This window comes from Sardina pilchardus, chromosome 13 (genome assembly GCF_963854185.1).
Source record: "Sardina pilchardus chromosome 13, fSarPil1.1, whole genome shotgun sequence".
In the NCBI taxonomy this organism is placed as follows: domain Eukaryota; kingdom Metazoa; phylum Chordata; class Actinopteri; order Clupeiformes; family Clupeidae; genus Sardina; species Sardina pilchardus.
The window spans coordinates 1,002,886-1,010,646 of NC_085006.1; positions in this window are offsets into that span (position 1 = coordinate 1,002,886).

Consider the following 7,761-nt stretch of genomic DNA (forward strand, 5'->3'; position numbering starts at 1 on the left):
ATTCAGGCCTAAAGTAGATGGCTAAATGGCTACAATAGAAGGATACACGAAAAGCCCAAACTACCAAAATGTTCATATTTTATTACCACAGTTTCTATCTATAGGCCTCTCTTATTTGGTATACTGACTAGACATTATTGAACAAACAGAGGCTATTCATCTGTATTTCAGTATCTCAGTAGGTTAAAGTATTTTTAGATACCTCCCTGAAATTACTTTTTGCAGGTTGTGATGTCTTCTATATATTGTTGACGTTACTGTCAAAATGGCGTAACTGTTAAATTCCAATATAGTGAGTAGGCTATTGGCAAAACCGATTTCCATTTTTATGTTGAGCCGGCAGGGGGCTCAGTTTAAAAAGTAACTAAGTTCACACACACATATCAACAGATTCACACGCACAGATAAACACACTGCACGGATTCCACACACACACGCGCACACATGCACATTCACACACACTCAGACAGACACACACACATCTTTATACAAGCAAACTCACACATGCACACACTCATATACACATGAGCTGCAAGAGAAGGAGATATATACATACAGTATATTGCACAAATCGGAGGTACAGGAAAGTTGACAAGCGTAATTCGTTTTGGAGAGAATGCAGAACTGAGCGGCGGTCATATTGTGTACCGCTATGCGGTGCATCTAGTTTCTCTCTGTGGCTCCGTGGGCCTGCAGTGTTCACGTTGCGGACCGGTGCCGGTCTGCGGCCCATAATTTGAGAAACAACTAGCATTGACATTAAGTCAATAATTTGCACAAAGACATTGTTTTAATCAAAATTCAAATGAACACTGTATGTGTATACTGTCAGGTACTTGAAAGTTGAGATGAATAACAGTGATTCACGCCCATTTGTGCCCGAGCGCCCCCCTCTATGCTGCCTCGTCCACACCGCCCCCCAACACTGTCCGAACGCCCCCGTTGAGAAACCCTAAACTAAACAAAAACAAAAACGAATTACAGTTTTCTCAGTAAAAGTTAACTTCTGGGTGTCCCCCCCAAAGCTGAGACCAAAGCTACGCCCTTGGTGAGAGGACTAAATATTGGTCGTTGATCAAAGAACAGTAGCTACCATGCCTAGTCTACTATTATCTTTGATGTTGTAGTGCATGATTTTGAATATATTAACAGCTGCCAAAAATCTAAGGAATTCAGTCAGTCGAGTTTATTTGATATTCGCTGCACTTGAAACGGAGTTGTTGCAACTCAGCTGTGATTGCACTCTGCATGATATGTGTAATTTTTCAGAAAAGGGTAAATTGCACTGTTTTCCATCGTTTAAAACTTGAGTAGGCCTACAGTGCTAACTGTTCAAAGAGGCCTGATGATTAATAGGCTACTGATCAGCCTGGGATGGATTATTAAAAATGGCCTAGGTCTTTGAGTTCTGACATACAGTAATAAAACATTGCTTATAAAGTTAAATAATAAAATATCATCATTAATGTTCAATAATGGTCAAATCCACCTTCCTCAGGTGAATTTATGAACAAAACGTCGTTAATACTGTGAAGGCTAAAAGTGTGCATGCGTAATGGACAGTGTGCAGGATTCTCTCTTTTAAGCATAGGCCTATCTTGCAGGCATGACTCAGTCTCAGTTATAAATTCAATTCCTCTTCTCTCTTGCTCCGTGTGTTGGTGGAGCTGAAGTTTCGTCATGTGAAGCGCCTCCATCATCAAGGTGCACACATTGGTTCAGAAAGAGAATGTGTGATTCCAGCTCTGACCCCGCGGGTAGAGATACCACCTCCCCCCTTTCTCGTGGCTCAAAGATTGCGCTATGCTGTAGGCGAATATAAATTAAAAGACTGACTCCCCTGTTGGGCTCATTCTTGCTTCTTGTGTTACTTTGCGTTAATTTGCGTGTTGGTAGGCTACTATAACTCTGTTCATAAACCTTCAACATCAGGCGTACCGCACGTTAGTGCAGTGGTTAAAGCAGACGACTTACATGTGTAACGTTGCAGGTTCTATTCCCGTCGGGATCGTATATGCCAGGGCTATTCAATTAGTTTGTAATAGGGGCCAGTTCATGAAAAGTATCACAACTGCGGGGCCAGAGAAATACCGTTTGAAATATGAGTAATTACGTACAAATGTAGATACAATAAACTACAACAGCACCAATATGGGTGTTCAAATGTTGCATTTTGTAAATGCATAATATCAGAGCCTGTCCCTTATTAGACATTCTCTGATAATATCGTTTTTTGGTGGTTATTTGTGTTTTGGGAATATTTCTGCCACAGGCCCAGACTACCACAGTGGTAGGCCAACATTGGGAAGGTGACACTGGATCTATATTGCTAATATGTTGCATTTTGTAAAAGCATAATTATTTTGTGGTTATTTTGTTGTATTTGTGTTTTGGGAATATTTCTGCCACAGGCCCAGACTACCACAGTGGTAGGCATTGGGAAGGTGACACAGGATCTGCATTGCTATGACTAATATGAAATCTGTGATAACATTAACAGCAATGGAATCTGAGCTTTGCGCAGTAACTGCTAGGTCCATACAATTTCCAATGGGCACAAACAGGTTTCAAACAGTGTTTAAATGAATTAAATGTGCGTAATCGGTCGCATATGTAACTCATCTCAACATACATTTAACGTTCCCACCATTTAAATTGGATGAACGTGTTCACAAATCAATGTTACTTACAGTGGACTTGACATCAAGGCGATGGATGTGTATTAGTTTCACATTGAAACTATTTGCGTGGTGCAACCCGTTAAAATGTTAGTGGCTTATAATACTCCAACGTAGTGGCAATTTACGTTGAAACTAAGCTAAGATGGAACTTATGTTCAACTCGGTCAAAACGTTACGTGCAGTTGGCTGAGGTGCAGTGGCCTCAGAGCGAGTGAGAGCATGTAACAGAAATGATGCCACCAAAGTTAAACTTTTAAACCGACTCCTATTTGCTTCAATAGCTACATGACGAGTGGCGAATGTTTTCGCGAGGATCTGCTTGGACTGGAGAGGCACACTACCGGTGAGATTTCATGCACCAAAAATGTTTCATGCTTTGAGGAAAACAGCTTGGATTTGGCGCACGTCAACATGTTGGTGACGCTGCGTAAAAACGAAGCAAGGCACCTCTTTGTATAATATCCAGTAACAAAGTAGCCTACAACGGCAACGCACCACACAGAATATTATTTATAGGCGCTACTCGCAGTGTAGCCTATCACTGCACCTCCATTATCGCGTTTTCCACCAGCTATTTACGTCTCTACCGATCATAAGGATTTGCTCATATATAACATCAGCCAACACTTCAAGGGCCACTACAATGTATCTCGGGGGCCGGATCCGGCCCGCGGGCCGCTAATTGAAGAGCCCTGGTATATGCTTTTGTATCTGACCAGTGAAACGTGGAAATAACCCTAGTAAGTAGGCTAATGCCTTGGAACTATTATATAAACTGATGTTGTGATCCTGGCCACTCGATGTAAAGCAATTAAATGTATTCAGAATATTTTCTAACCTATTTTTGTGTGTGGTAGGCTAGTCAACTCAAAAGTGTCATGGAGAGGTAAAATGGAACTCTGGCCGCTCGCGCAATGTAGCCTATTGACGCGCAACAGCTGAACCACTAAACACAATAGGTGCACTCGACATGTCAAGTCGGCTGCAAACGCATGCAGTCGAAACGTAATTTGAGTCATATGCAGTGCATGCTGGTTAGACGTGTTGTTCGACTTGAAGAAAATTTGTGATCATGTCACAAAAATGCGACCATGTCACGTCACTCAAAACTCGCGGGATGAAGACGCGAACAGTCACTTTGCGCAATTCTCCGCATCTAGTTTGAAACGCCTGCAACCGGCTGGATCCCACCCCATGACGTCAGTTCAAAGACGTGATAGGTCCGTTTGGAACAGGTTTGGAAGGAATCTCCCCATGACGATTATGACAGGGGTCTCGTTCTGCCTGCTTACCAAAGATTCTATAGCGGAGCAAGATGGATGCAGTTAACATTTTAGGACCAGCACAGCCAGCGTCTGGGATGACACCTGAGCTTGTCAAAAGTGATCCATCTTGTTCTGTTGCAGAATCTTTGCCCCTTACGTTAGAATGTACTAAAATGAACAGATATGGAAGGGATACCTTCTTATTTGTGATTTCTGGAACAGCGGTAGGCTATCCTACTGAAAAGGTTTTGATATTCTGCTATTTTATGCTGTTGGTTACATGTACACGGAAAATCACACTTGATATTTAATTAATGTGCTACAATGCAGGCCTGTTAACTGTATGACAACAGTGGTTTATTTAAACTACTTCATATCAATTTATTTCGTCAGTCATCATGCTCATTTTAATGAGTAAGAATGAAAGTTAAATACTGTATTTAATGCACACAAATTCCGCGATATCTCCCGCGAGGTCTCACGCGAATCACGTCTGTCAAATTTGCAAAATCGTGTTCGGGACCATCTGCACCTAAAACTTTCGCCCCTCCCGGTGACACTCAAGCTCTCGTTGACGTATGCAGTCAGCCGAAGTCAGCCGTTTCCGAACTCGAATGCACCTAATAGGTGCACTCGACATGTCAAGTCGGCTGCAAACGCATGCAGTCGAAACGTAATTTGAGTCATATGCAGTGCATGCTGGTTAGACGTGTTGTTCGACTTGAAGAAAAGTTGTTATCATGTCACAAAAATGCGACCATGTCACGTCACTCAAAACTCGCGGGATGAAGACACCTGCAGTCGAATTCTGCATTTGCCTTTTCGTGCATGCAACCGGCTGTATCCCGCCCCATGACGTCAGTTCAAGGACTTGATAGGTCCGTTTGGAACAGGTTTGGAAGGAATCTCCCCATGACGATTATGACAGGGGTCTCGTTCTGCCTGCTTACCAAAGATTCTATAGCGGAGCAAGATGGATGCAGTTAACATTTTAGGATCAGCACAGCCAGCGTCTGGGATGACACCTGAGCTTGTCAAAAGTGATCCATCTTGTTCTGTTGCAGAATCTTTGCCCCTTACGTTAGAAGGTACTAAAATGAACAGATATGGAAGGGATACCTTCTTATTTGTGATTTCTGGAACAGCGGTAGGCTAGCCTACTGAAAAGGTTTTGATATTCTGCTATTTTATGCTGTTGGTTACATATACACACGGAAAACACTTGATATTTAATTAATGTGCTACAATGCAGGCCTGTAACTGTATGATAACAGTGGTTTATTTAAACTACTTCATATCACTTTATTTCGTCAGTCATCATGCTCATTTTAATGAGTAACAATGAAAGTTAAATACTGTATTTAATGCACACAAATTCCGCGATATCTCCCGCGAGGTCTCACGCGAATCACGTCTGTCAAATTTGCAAAATCGTGTTCGGGACCATCTGCACCTAAAACTTTCGCCCCTCCCGGTGACACTCAAGCTCTCGTTGACGTATGCAGCCAGCCGAAGTCAGCCGTTTCCGAACTCGAATGCACCTAATAATATCTGTCTGCAGAGCCGCAGAGCCACCACAACACCACTACGTCACGCCCGCGCATGCGCAGTAGCCACACCACTACGTCACGCCACCACTACGTCACGCCCGCGCATGCGCAGTAGCCACACCACTACGTCACGCCACCACTACGTCACGCTAGATTTGCCTCGCATGCGCAGTGGATATCACTGATATAACCCGGAAATCTGAACTGTTTTCAACTTCCGTTCATTCTAGATTTGTAATATTATGGAATTAAAATAGACTACAAAAGTCTTGTAAGTGTATATCATGTTTTGAAACTGTAGACATCATTTGTAACTGTAAAAATGATCTGTACAAGTCATCAGTCAGTATCGACGTTTAACGTAAGCTCTCTAACGGTAGAGTTAGCTTGTTAGCTTGTTGACCCATTATAACCTATTGAAAACACATAGCAACGAAATCGCTAACACACTGATATTAACTACTATCGCGTTTCTGTACAACATGACTTGTTGTCAACATAAAAACATTAAAACGGATTGTTGTGTGTATGCCACCTGAACATACTTGGGCTAGATAAACCACTGAATATAATCTGAAGCACTACTGTCTCGCTAACTAACCACTAAGCTAACCTGTTGAGCTACCGTTGACCACCGTTTTCAACGAAAGTATCCTGCCTGTCACTCAGCCGAAACGTGACCACCCCCCTCGGGCGAAATTTTAACAGGCGCGTGGTGACATGCCCTGTGGAAACCCAGCGTTAGCGATAGGTTTAAAAAAATTGCTGAACAAAAAGGGCAATGAAAGTTAAAATAACAGGAATCACATTGAGTAATCTCTTCTCAGGTTCTCCAACCTGTACATGGTGACGTAGTGGCGTGAGTGTAGTGGCTCTGCGGCTCTGCAGTCAGACCCTTCTCACTAAACACATACTAGTTATTGTGATAATTTGTAATTAGTCTAGGCCATATATACTTTTTACAGAATTGTTTAAGATATTTCAGACAAATAATTATTATATTGGACATCTTAAGCAAACTATTTATGTGCTTGCATAAGTTACGTTTTTTCCTGATAGCAATGATAATGCCAGCATTAATCACTTTGGGTTTAAATTAGACATGTCGACACATAGTAAAAACCATCACCTTAGTAAACTATCCTACCTTGAGCATACACCCATAGCCACTATTGATGTTCTTACTGCATCTTGAAATGTTTTGAAAGTACACCCAGTGTAACCCTCTTTTTGTCCAAAATAAATGGCAAAATCTCTCAGTACCCTATGCCTTTTAAAGTTTTGGTGAATTATTGACACAACAATAATAATGTAGGTTACAGTAGTATCAATCCCGCCGCAATGTTACAGCGGACACTACTGCCACCTTCTGGCGATACGTTGTATTACATTTCAGGCAGCTGCGTGAATCAGGCAACTTGTGAAGGAAAACGGCCATCACAATGTAACACCCACTGTGGAAGCTAGAAGATCCTTCATTACTGTCCGCTCTAACCCTCTCACTTACCGGAAAACTGGGGTGATGTCCTCTTCTAGTCAATCAAGTTGACCACGCCCTTAATTATTCATATTTTTTATATCCAAATGTGAGCTGAACTAACGAGTTAGAAAAAAAAGCTACTCTAAGATGAGGCCTCAATATATTGTATATGAGACCATTCTCACATACATTATTCTCTGTTGAATTGCAAATATTTTTTAGACTTGACTGAATGAAATGTAAGACCTTATATGGAAATCTGGCCCGTATTTAAGGCGCGTTAAGGCTTGAAGTTTCAGAATTTTAGACTTTTCAAGACTTTATAAGACCCTGTGGGGACCTCTGTGGGAACCCTGAATAATGGAGGTGAAAAGTGTGGACATAGACATAGCCTACTAGAGTAGCCTGAATAAATACATCCATTTAAGGATTTACAAAAATAAGTAATTAAACAAATAAGAAACAAATAGAGCGGAACTGCTTTGCTTCAATTCATTTTGGATAGACTTTTCTCCACATGGGTGTGACCCACACACACAACATTTACAAATAAACACTACACTTAACCAAATCAATTACAGGTCATTTCTGTTCAATAACACCAAACTATTTTCTGAATAGTTGAATCTTATAGGCACTTGTGTAACACACATGAATGTTCACAATCTTTCTGGACTGGCAATCTCATTGTATTTTAAGTTAATAGAGAGACCCAATGTCCCTAAACAAGGACATTTTTTTTTCTCAAAAACTACTTGCTGTACAAATGTGATTTTTTTTTGTAT